Below are 18410 nucleotides of genomic sequence, written 5' to 3' on the forward strand. Positions count from 1 at the left end.
AACAGAACAATTAACAGTACCGCATGTGGTCGAATTCCTACAGTGATACAATTTTTTTTTTAAAAAGGTAGAGTTATACACCTGATTGATAGAGGAGCTACGCATAATTGAGCCAACTGCCAAATTCACAGCCAGAGGCATACTAAGAGCGAACATTTTTACTGAATGAATTTAACAGTTGTTCTTCAGACTTTCAAAGCAGCTTAAAAGAAGATATAAAATGACAACCAATAACATGACAACCAATTTAGTAAAGTAAAACAGAAGAGGAAAAAAAACCCTTCCATAAAATCAACATAGGACTAAAAGCTAACAGGGAGAAGAGCTAAGCAGTGTTATACAGCTTAAGAAAAAAATCTTTACCTGGCATTAAACTTGGAATTATATTATTGTAGACTTGTTTTCTGAATTAGAGCATAATAATTTTTATGACATGTTACTTCTATGGCGTTTATTTTAAAGTTGTCATTTTAATGATTTGTTATTTAGCGTAATAATCCTTCTATTCAACCTACCGGTAATCTTACTTCCTTTATATATTTGTTCTGCACTTTCATCTTCATTCTATCCGTATCTCAGAAACTCAGCACAGGCCATTCACTTTTTTATTCAGTCCATGTTCATTCAGCACCCCTTCATTCTCCACCCTAGTTCTTCTCGTTTTATCATACACATTCCCAGTGCATTCCACACCTGATATAATCAACTCATATTTCCATTTACTGCAATAAAATATGCAGAGGCAAGCAAAGATACAAAACCATTTCTACTTATTTTGACCCTTATTCTTTGCAACAGACCATATGCAATCAATAACCTTTCTACTATTGTAGTTGTCTTAAAATGTCTCTAATTGTGTTTCCATCTTCACTAGGCATTATACTAAGTCCCAAAAGTGTTTTTTCCAAAAGGCAACCGGACTTTGTTTTTCCTTGAAGATGTTTCACTTCTCATCCAAGAAGCTTCTTCAGTTCTTCTTGGATGAGAAGTGAAACATCTTCAAGGAAAAACATAGTCCAGTTGCCTTTTGAAAAAGCACTTTTGAGATAACCATAACTTGGATGACCAAGAATCCCCATAGACACTTATACTAAGATAGCCGAATTCATCTCCTTCCTGTAGTTTTTGACTATTTTTATATAACATGCAATTATTCATTTCATTTTTCCTGTCAAATGCAACCATTTCAGTTTCAATACCTACAGGGAGTGCAGAATTATTAGGCAAATGAGTATTTTGACCACATCATCCTCTTTATGCATGTTGTCTTACTCCAAGCTGTATAGGCTCGAAAGCCTACTACCAATTAAGCATATTAGGTGATGTGCATCTCTGTAATGAGAAGGGGTGTGGTCTAATGACATCAACACCCTGTATCAGGTGTGCATAATTATTAGGCAACTTCCTTTCCTTTGGCAAAATGGGTCAAAAGAAGGACTTGACAGGCTCAGAAAAGTCAAAAATAGTGAGATATCTTGCAGAGGGATGCAGCACTCTTAAAATTGCAAAGCTTCTGAAGCGTGATCATCGAACAATCAAGCGTTTCATTCAAAATAGTCAACAGGGTCGCAAGAAGCGTGTGGAGAAACCAAGGCGCAAAATAACTGCCCATGAACTGAGAAAAGTCAAGCGTGCAGCTGCCAAGATGCCACTTGCCACCAGTTTGGCCATATTTCAGAGCTGCAACATCACTGGAGTGCCCAAAAGCACAAGGTGTGCAATACTCAGAGACATGGCCAAGGTAAGAAAGGCTGAAAGACGACCACCACTGAACAAGACACACAAGCTGAAACGTCAAGACTGGGCCAAGAAATATCTCAAGACTGATTTTTCTAAGGTTTTATGGACTGATGAAATGAGAGTGAGTCTTGATGGGCCAGATGGATGGGCCCGTGGCTGGATTGGTAAAGGGCAGAGAGCTCCAGTCCGACTCAGACGCCAGCAAGGTGGAGGTGGAGTACTGGTTTGGGCTGGTATCATCAAAGATGAGCTTGTGGGGCCTTTTCGGGTTGAGGATGGAGTCAAGCTCAACTCCCAGTCCTACTGCCAGTTTCTGGAAGACACCTTCTTCAAGCAGTGGTACAGGAAGAAGTCTGCATCCTTCAAGAAAAACATGATTTTCATGCAGGACAATGCTCCATCACACGCGTCCAAGTACTCCACAGCGTGGCTGGCAAGAAAGGGTATAAAAGCAGGAAATCTAATGACATGGCCTCCTTGTTCACCTGATCTGAACCCCATTGAGAACCTGTGGTCCATCATCAAATGTGAGATTTACAAGGAGGGAAAACAGTACACCTCTCTGAACAGTGTCTGGGAGGCTGTGGTTGCTGCTGCACGCAATGTTGATGGTGAACAGATCAAAACACTGACAGAATCCATGGATGGCAGGCTTTTGAGTGTCCTTGCAAAGAAAGGTGGCTATATTGGTCACTGATTTGTTTTTGTTATGTTTTTGAATGTCAGAAATGTATATTTGTGAATGTTGAGATGTTATATTGGTTTCACTGGTAAAAATAAATAATTGAAATGGGTATATATTTGTTTTTTGTTAAGTTGCCTAATAATTATGCACAGTAATAGTCACCTGCACACACAGATATCCCCCTAAAATAGCTATAACTAAAAACAAACTAAAAACTACTTCCAAAAATATTCAGCTTTGATATTAATGAGTTTTTTGGGTTCATTGAGAACATGGTTGTTGTTCAATAATAAAATTAATCCTCAAAAATACAACTTGCCTAATAATTCTGCACTCCCTGTATATTTTTAGAACCATGCTCTTCCTTACAGTATCAAGTCCAACATTCACCAGAAATAAGTCTCAGCTAATGACAAAACTACCTAAAGATTTTACGATAAAATGGCAGATCTTATAAACACATGTGGGAGTTCAATTACCTGTAGCATGGAAATATTGCGCCCCCCACCAAAAAAAACACAATTAAACTATGGCCCTGTTGGAACATATTCTGGCTATGTTTCCACACAAAACCCCTTAGTCTTAGTTAACGATGACTGATTAAACAAATCACAGTAATTAGTTTGTACATCATACTAAACCATAATGATTCATTCACACATCACACTGTCAAAATCAAGCAAGCTGTCTTTTTTATTCTAATTTTATTCTAATTTACAATAGTCAGCCAACTCTTTTGTTTGAGATACAGAAGTGACATAAATTGTTGGCTTCTATGTATAAACCAGGACTTAGCTCAATCAATAAATTTTAAAATAAGGAACACAGGAACATATATAGCTTGTCCATATGGATTTAATTTATACAGGTGGATTGTTTAGTAACTTCCAGCTCACAAATGTTTGATGCCATTTAAAAAGAAACACAAGCTGCGCAATTAAGACAGCTCACTCTCAAATGTCATTTCTGCCTGGACTAAACATTCCCAGAAAGAAATCAGGCAGGAGAGCCAATTTGGTTAAATGGTTAAGGTGCTGGCCTAGAAACCAGGAGATTGTGAGCTGTAGTCCTGCCTTAGACCAGGGCTTTTCAACCTTTTCACCCATTGTACCACTTTTAGGATATGGCAACATCCGAGTACCACCAGTTGCCTAGCAAGGTGTCAAAAACTTGGATAACCAAAAAAAAGGGAAAAAAGTGATGAAGTACAGGTAGTCCTCAACTTACAAGAGTACACTTAGTGACTGTTCGAAGTTACAATGGCACTGAAAAAAGTGCCCCCCAAGCCACAGCCGAGCAAGACACCTGCCTGACCACCTGGCGGCGCTCTTCCTCCTGTCCAAGGTTTTCATTGTTGGGAGCATTTCTGTTGAGGATTGGCAGCAGGGGTGGTGGTGTTTGGTTTTAATTCCCCCCCCCTGCTGGGTGGTTGCAGCAGGTTTTGGTCACTTCACATGACCCTGGGACACTGTGATTGTCATAAATATGAATCAGTTGCCAAGCATTTGAATATAAATCACAAGATTTATATGCTGCAACATTCCAGCTGATCGGTGCTTCTTCTGGGCTCAACAGAAGCACCAGGATCAGCGCTGAGCTCCAGCTGGAGCCTGGTGCTGATCCTGGCGCTTCCACTGAGCCCTGACGCTCCAGCCGTCTCTCGCTCGCGCTGCTGCCACCAGTTCAGCTCATTCCCCTGCTACCACTTTTTTAGGATGGTTGCATACCACCTGCCAGATGCCAATGCACCACAGGCGGTACTCATACCACTGGTTGAAAAGCCGTGCTTTAGACATCAAAGCTGTGGGCAGTGGTGGGATTCAGCCAGTTCGCACCACTTCAGCAGAACTGGTAGCTAATTTTTTGTTGCCCAGGCCCAGAATGGACTTCCGGAAGTGGCATCCACACAAAGAACCGGTTGTTCACATATTTGAATCTCACCACTGGCTGTGGGGTAACTCTAAGCCAGTCACACTCTTTCAGCCCAATCCTCACAGGGTTGATTTTGCATGTTTGTCATCTTGAATGTATAAAAATGAGATATAAATAAAACAAAGCAAGAGAAAGGTAATGTGCATTTATTTAAAAGTATCTCTGCAATTTCAGCACTAAAATTTAGTTTCCGAAAGCTTTTTGTGCCAAGCTCCCACTTACATGTTTATTTTTAACTAAAAGCCCAGACTTAAATAGTATACAGATTTATGAAAGCCTAAAGAAATACATACTGTTTAAATTCAGTATAAAGCCAATTATAAATATAACTCAAAACAGAATATTATTACACTTATTTGAAACCATGACAATATTCTAGGACTCCTAATATAGTTTTCTGAAAAGTTTGTCTTTATGAAGATGTCATTATTCTTTACAAAATGTGTTTCCATTTTCTGTAGTAGTCTGAAAAAAAATCATGTTTAAAACCAACTTATTAGAAATTAATGTTCAGCACCAGGAATTGCAAGGCCAAATGTAACTGAAACGTACTAGTTAACATGTTACATAGTATATGCAAATCTTCAAAAATCAATAATTACTAGGAAGTAAATAGAAGCTAATTTGGTGAAATGTACTTCTGAGTAAGGAAGATTAGGATTTTGAAAAACCAAATATTCCCCCCTCAACACATATCAGGAAACACTTCTGCTATACATGCACAAACCAGTTTTTCTAGATCATGCTCATTAAAAAACAATAATCATCTAAGTTTCAGAAACTACCAGCCTGATTTCAAGTTCCTCACGTAACAAAATACTGAAATGGATAGTCATTCAAATATGCACAGAATATTAATTTATGAAGCTTTACAGTAAAATTGAGATTTGATAACCTGTTATTATTCCTCATGACTAACAAACCCCAAACAATCTTCTACATATTTCTATAGCCTATCAGAAACTTAATTCCCTTAAAAAATTTAAAATAACTGAATAGAAATGATACAGCAAGTGGAACAAAAAAAGCAGAACAGTTGATTGGCAGTCAAAAATCAGAATGATCAAAGTAATAAAGATGAAAACAAACTAAAGTCTAAGATTCAATATGATACAGAAAGTACAATATTAAGTGTTGAACTAATTCAGGACATTTAAAAATATAGAATTGGAATGTTATAAAACTACGGTAAATCAAACATATTTGCAAAGTTAGAGGAGCCAAGATTAGCTTTCTTGCCAAATATACAGATTCCCAGGCAGTATCTTATAGATGGAAACCCTGATGAGCAATTAACAAAAGAAAAATATTGTCCAAGACATTATGTCAACATTTATGAAGCTCTGAATGAACACAAATAGCAAAACTTTAAAGTGTTCGGGTATGTAGTCAGGGTTCACACATCACTAAGACTTTTCTTCAACCATAATTTATTTGAATCAGCGACTGCAGTTATCTAACTTTCTAATTAAAAATTATGGATTTCAAAGCATAATGATAATGTTCACACAATATTAACTACTGTAACTGCTTCTACAGCAGGCATGTCAAACTCGCAATGTCATGTGACGTCGCACGACGTATCGCGACTTTTTCCCCATTCCGGCAATGGGGGGGACACGGTTTGATGCATCCGGCCCGCGGGCCAGCAGTTTGACATGCCTAATCTACAGTGTTTTGTAACAAGATAACAACGAATATAATAAACACAAGACTCTCAAGCTACCACTGAACAAGGGCTGAAAAGATTTAGATTCAAATTGATTGCATAGTAAATCATTTGATAAATTATGCCATACATCTATCATCCAGTGCAAAGCAGTTTCATTTTATGCTGCAAACTACCATTTTCATTCACTTCTGTGCTACACATAGTTATTTATGCAGTGTTGAATAGCTAATTTATTTGCTAATCCCACCTGAAGAGCTAAAAGGGGCTTGCCTAGTCTAAAGAAAAGAAGAAATAGGGGTGAGGTGATAGCAGTGAGGAGCTGCCACAAAGCAGAGGGGATCAAACTATTCTCCAAAGCACCAGAGGGCAGGACAAGAAACAATGGTTGGAAACTAATCAGAGAAGCAACCTGGAATTAAGGAGAAACTTCCTGACAGTGAGGACAATTAACAAGTGGAACAGCTTGCCTCCAGAAATTGTGGGCACTCCATCACTGGAGGTTTTTAAGAAGAGATTGGACGGTCACTTGCCTGAGATGCTATAGGTTCTCCTGTTTGAGCAGGGGGCTGGACTAGATGACCTCCAAGGTACCTTCCAGCTCAATTCTATTTTATTCCAAATAGCAAATGTCACACATAAGCTTTGCTGGTGTCAAGCAAAGGTAAATAATATTTTTTTCTTTTAATTTTTTTATTTATAGGGCTTAGTGGCCACTCCAAACAGAACCAACTCCAAGCAGCATACAATTTTCCTTTTTGAAAATCAGGATAAAAACACATAATGATCAATAATCACTCAAGGAAAACCATGAACACACCAATTATAAAGTACATAGTCTGAGGATCACTGCCAACTGATTATTATTAAAATAGTGTAGCTGCTAGAATCCACCTGCAGAATAACCAAATATTATCATTTAAGTTTACTAACTCAAGTTGACTCAGCCTTCCATCCTTCCAAGGTCTGTAAAATGAGGACTCAAATTGTTAGAGGCAATATGCTGACTCTGTAAACCACTTAGAGAGTGCTATGAAGCACTATGAAGCTGTATATAAATCTAATTGCTATTGCTATTCCCTGTGGGCTGGACTCATTTTTAAGCATTGCATTCAGGCGTCATTGATCTGCATATAAAAACACAATTATCCAAATGTGTGCATATAATACATAAAACAAACATACAACATGTTTACCAGTGTTTAACCACAGGAAACTACAAGAATAGGCTCAAGTTCTTAATAAATATAAAAGGGAGTTTTAAGTAAGAACAAATGTACCTGTTTCATCATGAAAAATGTCTGCAAAAAAGAGGCAGAGGGTGGGATAAGAGAATTAAACCCATACATAAGCCAATGCACTATTGTTTGAATGTAGAAATAAAACCTGATAAATGCTCAGGTAAATATCTTTGTGTTTGATGTAAAAATAAACTGGAGTATTTTAAAGGGTTCGAGTATCTACTAAATCAGCCCACTTTGGTTGGGAAAAAAACCAGGACAACTTTTCCCAGCTTACAATGCAGTTAACTTTTCAAGTGTGCCATTGGCTACTCTTTTATGGTTTTGAAAAATGTAGACTGTCAGGTCACTGGGATTCCCGGCAAGCAGGGGGTCAGGTAGAATTGACGTTCATTATCTCATTTGCTTAGAAGATGATATTCAACAGACCAATCTCTTTAAGTGGGAAATTTTATTAGTTTATATTGACAAAGACTACAAAGGGGATTCAGTTTCTCTTAAACTTTATTGGCAGAAGCATTCACTGTGTCAAGCTTCTTTAAGCAAAGTTTCACAAATAGGTCTAAATTTGATCTAATTCTAGATCCTTAAACAAAAGTAATCTAATTCCACACCTAGGTCCATACAGCTACATGTAGTCTTCGACTTACAACAATTGAGCTACCATTTTTGTTGCTAAGTGAAACATTTCTTAAATGATTTTTGCCCCATTTTAGGATCTTTTCTGTCACAGTTTTAAGTCAGAGGTCCCCAACCTTTTGGAAACCAGGGATCGGTTCCGTGGAGAGAGGTTTTTCTGTGGATCAAAGGATGTGTGGTTTTATATGCTGCCTGCATCCCACGGATGGGGCTTTGCTTGTTTGTGTGGATCCCTGTTTTAAGTGAATTGCTGCAGTTGTTAACTTAGTAACATGATTGTTAAGTGAATCTGGCTTCCCCATTGAATTTTCTTGCAGGAAGGTCACAAAAGGTGATCACATGACCCTGGGACACTGCAACAATCATAAATATGAGTCAGTTGCCAAGCATCGGAATTTTGATCATGTGACTATGGGGATACTGCAATGGTCATTAAGTGTGAAACACAGTCATAAGAAAATTTTTCAATGCAGTTGCAACTTTAAGCAGTCACTAAATGTACTGTTGTAAGTCGAGGACTACCTGTATAGCATGGTTTTTTTTTTAAACCAGTTATAATTGGTTAGGCTCACTCAATATACTAAGCTGTAAACCTAACAGATCACACTACAGTTGAATGCAGTGTGACCTGCTTGGCAATAATGGGACAACTTTATGTTACTATTAGATTTATATTCCACCTTTATTTTTGTACAACTCAAGGTGGCATATATATATAATATTCAGCTTAAGAAAACTTTATCATACATGTACAAGACTCATTTAAAAAATACCTGTATTGGCCCCAAGGCACAATACTTTGTCTCGACCTAGATTGCTTGCATTAAAACCTCAATCTCCACACCGATCTGGCTTTTTTTTTCCCCTTTAGGTTTCCTTGTTTTTCTTTGTTATGTTTGTTCCATGAAATACAGCCCTCTCTACATACACCAAGAGCAGACACTTAATTCTCAAAGGAAGGGAAACAGAAAGCAAGAATGATCTGGGCAGCTCTTATAAGAATCACCTCAAAACACGTAGTAACAGGAGAAAAGCAACCCCCACCCCACCCCGTCCCAAAATACTGAGCAGCTCATTGTTTTGCTTTTTAGCCTACGGTCTCCACCTGTAAGACAACTAGTTTCAAGTTAAAGCATTCCTGAAATACCATCCACCTTATTCCACACATTAAAAGGCGCAAGAAGCCCCAGGGCCAGTGGTGTCTTTAGGACGGCCAAAGACCCTGAGAAATTTGAACCAGCCTAATCTAGGTTCAAGTTTCCCACACCTCTCCCTCCCCAGGACAGCGCTTGTAGCAGGTTTATTGACTTATATTAAATTTATACAGCACCCATCTCGCAATGCAAGGCAATTCTGGGCCGGCTTATTCAAGGGCCACCCGCACCCCCCCCCCAATACCCTGGCCAAGCCAAACCCTTCCACCCTAAAGGCTCCCAATTCACCCGCTAAACATCTACGGGCTCCCGCCCCGCAGGGAAAACACCCCGCCCGATACCTACCCTTCCCTGTTCCAGCCTCCACCCGCTCTTCCCACTACCGCGCCTATTCTCCTGAAGCCCTTGCAGGAGCGCGGCTTCAGACCGACTTGCAAGTTGTCTCGCCCGCTTTCCTCCCACCTCAGCGGAGCTCACCTTTCGGCAACGAAGTCAGCGCCCTTCAGCGCCACTCCCCCACATCCGTCCAAGCGCAGCCTCTTCGCTTCCTTTCCTCTCCTCCCTCCTCCCCACAACCCTCCGAGCCTCCTCACCTGTCGGCCCCTTCCCGTCCCTCGCCGCCCCGTTCCCCGAAGTGGGGCACCCGCCCAGCCCCACTTGTCCTACCTAACCCTTCCAGGCCGCTCGCTCGCGCGCGCGCTCCCGCCCGCGCGCGCTAAGCCACCTTACCCTGCAAGCAACCACAACTCCTCCTCGCGCCGCCCCGGCCGCCTCTCCTTCCTGGATACCTCCGGGAGGGGCGTGCCCACCCCTATGCAAATGAGAGCGGGGGCGTGGTTCGCCCGGCGCCTTTCTTTCAAGCCCCCCCCCCTGACACCCCGACCCCCGACGCGGGTCGTGAATAATTCATTTTCCTCACCGCTTTTAACTATCCCGGCCAATCGGGAAGCGGCGAGCCTCGTTCTCGCTTCGCCTGCAACCAATAGAAACTAATCAAGGTCGGCCGCGGAGGGGGTGGAAATCACGGCGAGAGTGCCGTAGACTACGTTGGATCTGCTTTCTGAATGGCTTTTTGTAATGAGCCTTGGCCACGCCCCATATCCGCCGCGTTCTGGGCGTACCTTTTTCCGGCGGTGAAGACGGTGTAGCAGCCGGGTACAAAGGGCCCTTGAACGCAGCCCGGGAGGTTCTTGTAGTCAGTGAGGTCACTTACGGCTGATTCTAGAATGCGAGGATGCGTTGAACTGCTTAAAAGCGGAGCTCGATTTGATCAGGTTGCATTTCTTTCCATCCGGATCTTCGGCTGCGGCTTTCAAGCGCAAGTGAAGTCGGGATGTATACCGGCTCGCAATTTGGAAGCAAGCATCCGTAGATTCCGGAGGGGAAAAAGGCATTGCCTCTTGCCTTGTAAGTACGGTGGCAGCAAAAAACATGGAAGTCGAGCTTTATTCCTTGAAACTGATGCTTTCATTCACATTCTCAGTTTAGCTTTTGTTCAGCCCAATGAGTTTGGGCCAGTGTTCTGCCTCTCCCCTTCTGTGTAATTAAAGGCAATAAGTATTGATTTATTGAGCTCTTCCTGGCCACTCGTGGTAAGCACATCATGATAGAATTGATGGTCCTTAACGTTTCCTTGAATTAATGTGTCTATTTCCATTTACAAGCCATGGTTATTTTCCATGTATGGCAAAATAGTGAGCTACGGCTATTAGCTTTTCATCTACATGTGTGTATGCCTATAGAAGAATGTATGGGATGAACATATATAATACTCCTACCTATTTTCTTCTAGGTGAAAATCCCATAAAAGGGCTGGAAGAGAAAGGAGCTGGTCACCCATCCAGCTTCCTTCCTAAGGAAGACCTAAACTGGTGGTTTCTAGGCCAGCTCCTTCAGCACTACATTAAACTGGCTTCATCAATATTTATAATTTTTGAAAGTATAGCTTTATCCAGTCAGAAGTAAGAACTAGATTGCTGTGTTTAGGGCTAGGCTCCAGGTCTTCAAAAATGAAAATGGTATTCCTTAAATAAATGCCTAGGAGTTGTGATTGTTTTTGGTTTTTTTAAAATGTGATTAGTAGTCATGCAGTAACATTCTGAATACTGTATTCTATATTTTAAACAGTATTTCCTAATGTTACTATTTCTAGTTTTGCATTACAGTATGTAATCACACTCATTGTTCTTATTCCTTTATGTGGAAATTTACAATACAAAGCAAACCATCTGGCACATGGATTTCTTCTAAGACATAAGTATTGTTGCTTATTTGTGTCAGAAGCATCACAATTAAAATAAGGCATATCATATGACATAACATTTAAAATATAAAATACAAGATTAAAATATGTACAAATTAAATAGATCTTGCCCAGAAACCAGCAATATTAATTGCATTCTGTCGCACTGCCATGAAGTCCTCAAGTTAACAAGCTGGATTTGCTGATTTTTCTCAATTATGCAAAGCTAATCAGCCCTCACTATGCCCTAATGCCCTAAAGCATAGAAGTTGAATTGTGCTCCATGAAGACACTAGAAAAGCATGAAAAGAAAAATGAGCAAACATTTAGTATTTAGTAAACAGTATCAGCTGAATATTGGCAGTGAGTTGAATTTAATCCCTGGGAATTGCCTGTCTTTCTTTTGCTGGTGGTTTTTCAACAAACATTTTTGCTTGATTAGAAAATACTGAAACTGGCCCAAATTACTACCTTTTTGTGACACTACAGTATGGAATATATGATTACGTAGTGTACAACTGGAAAGTCCAGCATTGTAAAATAAACAGAGCCTTGGTGGAGCAGTGGGCTAATGCCTCCTTAAGTAACACCAGCTGCCTGCAATTAGTGTAGGTTCGAGTCCCACCAGGCTCAAGGTTGACTCAGCCTTCCATCCTTCCAAGGTAGGTAAAATGAGGACCCAGATTGTTGGGGGCAATAAGCTGACTTTGTAATAATGCCGCTTGGGGTGTGTGTGAAAGCCCTAATAAGCAGGCATATACATAGAATGAAGGCTACTGCTAAGCTTGTAAGCCGCCCTGAGTCTTCGGAGAAGGGCGGGATATAAATGGAATTAAAATTAAAAAAAAATAAAAAATATGTAGTTTTTGTGCTTCAAGGAGTACAAACTGCCTTAGAGCAGTCATTCTGTCACCAAATTAACAATAACAAATTCAGATTTATAAGCCATCATGATGTAAGTAAATCCTGCTGGACTGGCTGCAACAAATTGCACTATATAGAGGTAGTCTTCAAATTATAAGAGTTTACTTATTGACTGCTCAAAGTTAGAACAGCATTTAAAAAACAGCAACTTATGACCATTTCTAACCCTTAGGACCGCTGCAGCAGCCTTATGGTCACATGATCAAAATTTGGACTCTTGGCAACTGGCTTGTATTTATGATGTTTGCACTGTCCTGAGGTCATGTGATCACTTTTGCGACCTTCTGACAAGCAAAATCAGTGGGGAAGCCAGATTCACTTAACCACCGTGTTACTAAATAACTTCATAACTTGCTTAATAACTGTGGCAAGAAAAGTTGTAAAACGGCAAAATTTATTTAAAGCTGTTCCGCTTAACAAAGTTACAATGGCACTGAAAAAAATGTTTTACGACCCATTTTTCACCCTTACGACCCTTGTAGAATCTCCATGATTACGTCATCAAAATTCCGGCGCTTGGCAATGGGCCTGAGTTTATGAGAGTTGCAGGGTCCCAGGCCAGTGATCACCAATTGTAACCTAACCAGCTGGCTTCCAACAAGCCAAGTCAATGAAGAAAGCCAGATTCAGTTAATGACTGTACAACTGCAGTGATTCTCTTAACAACTGTGGCAAAGATCACAAAATGGGGCAAATCTCACTTAACAACTGCTTTGCTTAGCAACAGAAATTTTGGGCTCAATTGTGGTTGTAAATTGAGGACCACCTGTATAAAGATAATTCTGCATTTTTGTACTGTTGTCAAGAAGCCAATCCCTGATCAACTCAAGATTATTTTTGAAAAGTAAGAAAGCATATTCAAGTGCAAAAAGCGAGTTCTCTCTTTTTTCATTATTTTATTCTGAAAATGAACTGCTAAATAAGGCTTTTGGGAACAATTCATTAGGTGAAAATGACAGCTCTCTACTCCTTGCATGGGAACAAGTCTTAGGTGATTAATAGGACGCTGAGCTTGTCGATCAGAAGGTCGGCAGTTTGGCGGGTCGAATCCCGAGTGCTGCGTAACAGAGTGAGCGCCTGTTACTCGTCCCAGCTTCTGCCAACCTATCAGTTCGAAAGCACATAAAAATGCAAGTAGAAAAATAGGGACCACTACGGTGGGAAGGTAACAGCGTTCCGTGCGCCTTTGGCGTCTAGTCATGCCGGCCACATGACCACGGAGACGTCCTCGGACAAGCGCTGGCTCTTCGGCTTTGAAACGGAGATGAGCACCGGCCCCTAGAGTCGGAAACGACTAGCACGCATGTGCGGGGGAACCTTTACCTTTACCTTTTATGTGATTAAAGAGATATAGGTAGCACTCAAGTTACGATCATAATGTAGCCTGCCCAACACAGTTATAACTCATGAAAGTTGTAAGGCGGGTCAGTCATGTGACTGACCTCACTTTATGACCTTTTTTGCAGTGATTGTTAAGCAAACAAAGTGTGCAAAACTTGTATCGATCAGCTGACTGTGGGACCCTGCAGATGGTCATAAATGTGGCCCAGGTGCCAAGTGCCAAAAGTGTGATCGTGTGACTGCTGGGAAAGGGGTGACTGTCAGTACTTTGAATCTGGATTGTAAGTACTGCACCAAGTAAGTCCATCAGAACTTCCAACAGTCTTGAGGAAGTAAGTCCAACAGAACTTGAGGACTACCTGAATGTATAAAGCTACACCTACCTCAAGAGCTACATACATTTGCTACATGTTAATCATCCTGTCCATTCTCCCTGCTGGTCTTTTTTTAGCACATCATGATCTCACCTCTAAAAATAAGTATCTCCAACTGGATGCTCTCCAATCCATCTGGAAGGCAATAGGCTGAATAAATCTTCTATTACCTATGTTTTCAGTTCCACCTGGCACCCAGCTGTGTGGCAACAGCCCTGCCCGAGCTGCTCGACACTCTCTCAGGGTTGGCGGTGGAGTTCCCCAGGCTTATGGTACTGGGTGACTTCAACCTGCCTTCACTGGGTCGTCTGAGTTGGCTCGGGAGTTCATGGCTTCCATGACAGCCATGGGCCTGACCCAAGTAATTCAGGGCCCGACTCATGCGGGGGTCACACTCTCGACCTGGTGTTCCTGTCCGGACAGTGGTTGGATGATCTAGGAGGGGGTTCACCGGTCATTGTTCCCCTGTCATGGTCCGACCATTATCTCCTGCGGCTGGTCTTCCGTTATGCTGGTGGTTCCAGGTGGTTCCGCCCCAGGCGCCTAATGGACCCGGAACGGTTCCAGATGGCGCTTGGGTCTATACCCATCGCCCTCACCCACAGCCCAGTTGAAGCCTTGGTTGATGCCTGGGATAAGGCAGCCGCTGAGGCACTCGACTGTGTTGTACCCTTGCGACCCCTGACCCGGCGCAGATCCCATTGGGCGCCATGGTTTTCTGTGGAGCTCCGGGAGATGAAGCGTCGGAGACGGGGTCTAGAGAGCTGTTGGAGATCCACCCGATCCGAATCTGACCGATTGCAGTTAAGAACCTTTATAAGGTCTTATCTTGCGGCGATGAGGACGGCGAAGGCTAATTACTTCGCTGCCCTTATCGCGTCCGCAGATAATCGCCCGGCCGCCCTGTTTAGGGTGACTCCCTTCTTAACCAGGAGGTGAGGGAGGATCCCTTGCAGGGGTGGGCCGAGGAGTTTAGTCATCATCTGACGGACAAAATCGCTCAGATCCGGGCCGGTTTGGACTCTGACTGGGCAGAGTCTGACGTGGAGGAATCGGACGGTCTTGAGCATGTTATCTGGACTGAGTTCGATCCTGTTTCCCCTGATGATGTGGACAGGATGAGGAGGAGGCTGAGCTCCACCACCTGTTTGTTGGACCCGTGCCCCTCCTGGCTGGTTTATGCGGCTCGGGAGGAGACACGAGGCTGGTTCCAGGCAGTAATAACTGCTTCCTTGAAGGAGGGTGTCTTCCCCGCCTCCCTGAAGGAGGCGGTGGTGAGACCCCTCCTCAAGAAGCCTGCCCTGGACCCAGCTGTTTTGAATAACTATCGCCCGGTCTCCAACCTCCGCTTTCTGGCGAAGGTTGTTGAGAGCGTGGTGGCCCATCAGCTTCCTCTGTTCCTGGATGAAACTGATTATCTGGACCCGTACCAATTGGGTTTCAGGCCTGGGCACAGCACGGAGACGGCATTGGTCGCGCTGGTGAATGATCTCTGGCGGGCTCGGGACAGGGGTTGTTCCTCTGTCCTAGTCCTATTAGACCTCTCAGCGGCTTTCGGTACCATTGACCATGGTATCCTACTGCGGCGTCTCAGGGGGTTGGGAGTGGGAGGCACTGTTTTGCGGTGGTTCTCCTCCTATCTCCTGGGCCGCTCGCAGTCGGTGTTGATGGGAGGGCAGAGGTCCACCCCGAGGCCTCTTGTTTGTGGAGTTCCTCAGGGGTCAGTTCTCTCGCCTCTCCTATTCAACATCTATATGAAGCCGCTGGGCGAGATCATTCGTGGTTTTGGGGTGGGGTATCATCAGTACGCTGATGATACCCAACTTTTTTTCTCCACCCCAAACCAACCCAGCGATGCCCTCGCCGTGATGTCCCGTTGCCTGGAAGCGGTCCGGGTCTGGATGGGGAGAAACAGGTTTCGTCTCAATCCTGCCAAGACTGAGTGGCTGTGCATACCGGCATCTCGGCTCAACCAGACTATTCCATCTCTAACGATGGGAGGGTGAGGTGTTACCCCCCGTTGATAGGGCTCGCAACTTGGGCGTCCTCCTAGATTCGCAGCTCACTTTTGAAGACCATATAGGAGCTGTGACCAGGGGGGCTTTTGCCCAGGTTCACCTGGTGCGCCAGTTGCGACACTACCTGGACCGAGATGCCCTACGCACAGTCACTCATGCGCTCGTGACCTCCCGTTTAGACAACTGCAACGCTCTCTAGATGGGGCTGCCCTTGAGGACCACCCGGAGGCTTCAGCTGGTGCAGAATGCAGCCGCGCGAGTCGTGATGGGGGTCTCCCGATACTCCCATGTAACACCTCTACTCCGCGAGCTGCATTGGCTTCCAGTTGCCCTTCGGGTGAGATTCAAGGTGCTGGTGATGACCTATAAAGCCCTAAATGGCATGGGTCTGGGATATTTGAGGGAACACCTGCTGCCTGCATCAAGTTCCCTTCGTCCAGTGCGCTCCCACAGGGAGGGTCTCCTCAGGGTGCTGCCGGTTAAAGACTGCCGGCGGGTAACACCCAGGGGTAGGGCCTTCTCGGTGCGCCTGCCCTGTGGAACCAGCTGCCTGCGGAGCTTAGGACTGCCCCCAACCTCTGTTCATTCCGCCGGGACCTGAAGACCTGGCTCTTCAAGCTCTCTGGCCCAGGCTGAGAATTTTTTAATTTTAATTTTAACTGGGTTTTAATTTTCTCAGGGTTCTATTTAATCTTTTTTAATTTGTTTTAACGTTTGTATTGACTTTCTTTTAAATGCCCTGTAAACCGCCCTGAGTCCTTCGGGAAAGGGCGGTATATAAATCTAAATAAATAAATAAATAAATAAATAAATTAAATAAATAAAGTTCATACTCTCAGCATTCTGTATAGGTACTCTTTGACATAAGTCCCCAATTGAGCCCAAAATTTCTGTTGCTAAGTTAGACATTTGTTAAAGTGAGTTTTGTCCCATTTTACAACCTTTATTGCCATAGGTGTTAAGTGAATCAGTGTGGTTGTTAAGTTAGTAACATGGTTGTTAAGTAAATCTGGCTTCCCCATTGACTTTCCTTGCCACAAAGTCGCAAAGGGTGATCACGTGACCCCAGGACACTGCCGCCATCATTAATGAGTCATTTGCCAAGCATCCGCCTTTTGATCTCATGACCTTGAGGATGTGACAATGGTTGTAAATGTGAAAAATGTTCATACATTTTTCAATGCTGTAACTTTGAATGGTCACTAAATGAATGTTGTAAGTCGAGAACGACCTGTTTTGAATTAACTCATTGCTGAGATTCACATTACCCGTTGCAAGAGACTGGACAGCCATTTGTCTGAAATGGTACAGGGTTTCCTGCCTGAGCAGGGGGTTGGACTAGATGATTTGAAGCTCAAATCTGGAGCAACTCCACATGAACGCAACCTAAACCTCATCTCCAGTCCACACCATCCAAACAATGAGGGTTTCTTGCAGAATGTCAGAGAGCAACTGTTTACAGAAGACAAGCCTTTAAATATTGGCTTCCACAAGACACGAGACAATGTCGGTACAGATCCTTTTTATGTAGAAGCCAATCCACCGAGAGCTGTATGCACGATGGCTTTCTCCTAGTCCAGGGGTGTCAAACTAGCAACGTCACGTGACGTGTTGTGATGTATCGCACCTTTTTTACCATTGCCGGCAATGGGGAAGACGCAGTTTCGCTATGATGCATCTGGCCCGCGGGCTGGCAGTTTGACACCCCTGTATCTAGTCAAATTCATGCAAATGCACCAGGAGGCTGCTAACGCTTGATTGACATGGGGCCATTTTGTCTCTTGACAAATATGCAGTGCTTATTATAACTATAGAAAATTGCTGACAGTAGCAATTATAAACCACCACCAAAGAAGAAAGTCTCAAGATACATGCGCTCTATATCAGTAATCCATGCTTCTGATCACCATCCAACTGGATGACTGGAATTTCAGTTCTGCATGGAATTTCTTTGAAGAAGACCCAGAAGCTCTGGTTGGCACAATATGCAGCAGATGGGCTTTTAGTGGGACAATTCCGGCAGTGTAGAATTATATCTATATTAAATTCATTGCATCGGTCACCAAGATTTCCAGTGAAATTCAAAGTACTGGTTCTTTTATTTAAAGGCCTACACTGCAGAACTTAGCTATATCGCACAACACCTTGCCAGAGCCAGTTCAGGTGTCTGGTCCAGAGGGTCTACTAAAACAAAATACATGAGATATGATTCTTCTCTGATAACCCCCAAAAATAGCCTCCTGCCCAGAAGAATGTACAAGTCCCATTTTTCAGAAACAGCTCAATGAGTATTTGATTGATTGTTGTTGATTGTTAATAATACAAATAGTTTTGCTCTTTGGTGATGGGCATTTTTTTAAATGTTCATATTTGTTGCTCCTCTAGGACTGGGAGAGATTATAACCACCATAAATATTTACAAATGTATATTTCTATGCATGTATTGCATAC

At 42.8% G+C, this 18410-nt stretch overlaps 1 protein-coding gene across 4 annotated transcripts in view; it reads right to left on the reverse strand.

The window, feature by feature from the left end:
* The window catches only part of LLGL2 (LLGL scribble cell polarity complex component 2), a 71379-nt gene extending 61547 nt beyond the window's left edge, over nt 1–9832 (reverse strand). Inside the window, exons 1-2 of one of the 4 annotated variants that reach the window (XM_083351359.1) lie at nt 9790–9808; nt 7307–7327 (exon numbers count right to left, since the gene is read on the reverse strand). The gene's annotated coding sequence lies outside the window, so the exon portion shown is untranslated. Of the gene's footprint in view, nt 1–7306; nt 7328–9405; nt 9448–9537; nt 9610–9789 lie in introns of those variants that run through there. The other 3 variants (XM_083351357.1, XM_083351358.1, XM_083351360.1) reach the window with 3 other exon arrangements.
* Nucleotides 9833–18410: the final 8578 nt, after the last annotated feature.

Source organism: Vipera ursinii, assembly GCF_947247035.1.
Source record: "Vipera ursinii genome assembly, chromosome: 2".
In the NCBI taxonomy this organism is placed as follows: Eukaryota; Metazoa; Chordata; class Lepidosauria; order Squamata; family Viperidae; genus Vipera; species Vipera ursinii.